The following is a 1,351-nucleotide window of genomic DNA, read 5'->3' on the forward strand; positions in this document are numbered from 1 at the left end:
GAAATAGTAAAGAAGTGATGCCTGGCGGCATCTGAGGTTTTATCCTCTTGATTTAACACATGACAAAGTACATTTGTCTAAAGTGTATGTATCTGAAATACGGGAGCATAAAATGATGTTCATTCAGTAATAAGTATAGACGGTTCCCACTGTGCGTGACGGTGTGGACTGTGTGATGGTGTTTAATATCAACAGATTCGTGGATGTAGTGGGGAGGTGATGCACACGGGAGGAAAAGATTGGGCTCGTCCGGGATTTGAACCCGGGACCTCTCGCACCCTAAGCGAGAATCATACCCCTAGACCAACGAGCCACTCGAATGGTTTTTCTCCATTTTATAACTTCAATAAGGAAAGTTTTGGCCACATCCACAGTTGGTTGCAGGAGTTCTTAATAATTATGGGTTTGGGGTGACGCCTAGTGGATGAGCAAGTAACTGCCGTCTTTCTCGCCCAATTTCCGGAAGGCGAGGTCCCGAAATTCGATTGTTTTTAGGAAGAATGTTTAGTCATCAGCGAGAACAATTCTGCTGCATATTTTTTTTTATTCCAAATGGGCCAGAGATGCTGCAGAAACCGGGGGAAGAAATCAGGGTCGGTCCCATGGATTCAGCGGCCGGAGGATTCCCTTGACCCGCACCCAGCGCGTGGCCCGCCGGCGTGGCGAGGCTGTGGCGCGCGGTGCAGTGCACCCAGCGCCCGAGGCTGGGGAGGCTGCCCTGGCCCGCGCCCAGTCAGGCACCCGGCCTGTGCTCGGCCAGGCAGCGCTGCTGCAGGCTAGACCGAAGTGGACTTCCCTCCCTCCTAATGCCTTCCAAAACTTGTAGTACGGTTCTTTCCACCAACCTCGAGTACCGTGGCTTAAAAGGAGAACGAAAGCTAAACAAACCAGACGGAAAAGGAGAAGCAATGATACAAAGAATCCAATGAAACTATAAACGTGTAGCATGAGGTGGCGAGCGAGGGGCAAAAGAAAATGGTAGAGAATATACTTCAGCTCCATAGGCAAGGGGTAGCGTGGCCGAGCGGTCTAAGGCGCTGGATTAAGGCTCCAGTCTCTTCGGGGGCGTGGGTTCGAATCCCACCGCTGCCATGAAGTTTTGCTCCTGACACAGTGGCAATGGCGTTGACACTTTTAAACGCGACCATTCTTTTCCTGTCTCTGATGTCCAACTGCTTGTCTCAGGTTGTTAGAAAGCTAGATGCACTCTTTTGGTCATATCTCTCAGTTTTTCATAATGCCCGGTACTTAAAAACAGTAGCATCCTCGCAGGTTGTCTTTGAGAAACCATTGTGTTCTACAGGCAAAGCGTTAAGTTTTAACATCATAAACTTGTAAGCTTTGCTTTGCA

General features: G+C 49.4%; 2 non-coding genes across 2 annotated transcripts; one reads left to right on the top strand and one right to left on the bottom strand.

Annotated features, from left to right (window-relative positions):
• Positions 1–241: 241 nt before the first annotated feature.
• Positions 242–313, bottom strand: Trnap-agg (transfer RNA proline (anticodon AGG)). Its single transcript has one exon. It is a non-coding gene; the product is annotated as a tRNA-Pro (tRNA).
• A 697-nt stretch (positions 314–1,010) lies between these two features.
• Trnal-aag (transfer RNA leucine (anticodon AAG)) lies at positions 1,011–1,092 on the top strand. The gene has a single exon. It is a non-coding gene; the product is annotated as a tRNA-Leu (tRNA).
• Positions 1,093–1,351: the final 259 nt, after the last annotated feature.

Source organism: Sciurus carolinensis, chromosome 2 (assembly GCF_902686445.1).
Source record: "Sciurus carolinensis chromosome 2, mSciCar1.2, whole genome shotgun sequence".
In the NCBI taxonomy this organism is placed as follows: Eukaryota; Metazoa; Chordata; class Mammalia; order Rodentia; family Sciuridae; genus Sciurus; species Sciurus carolinensis.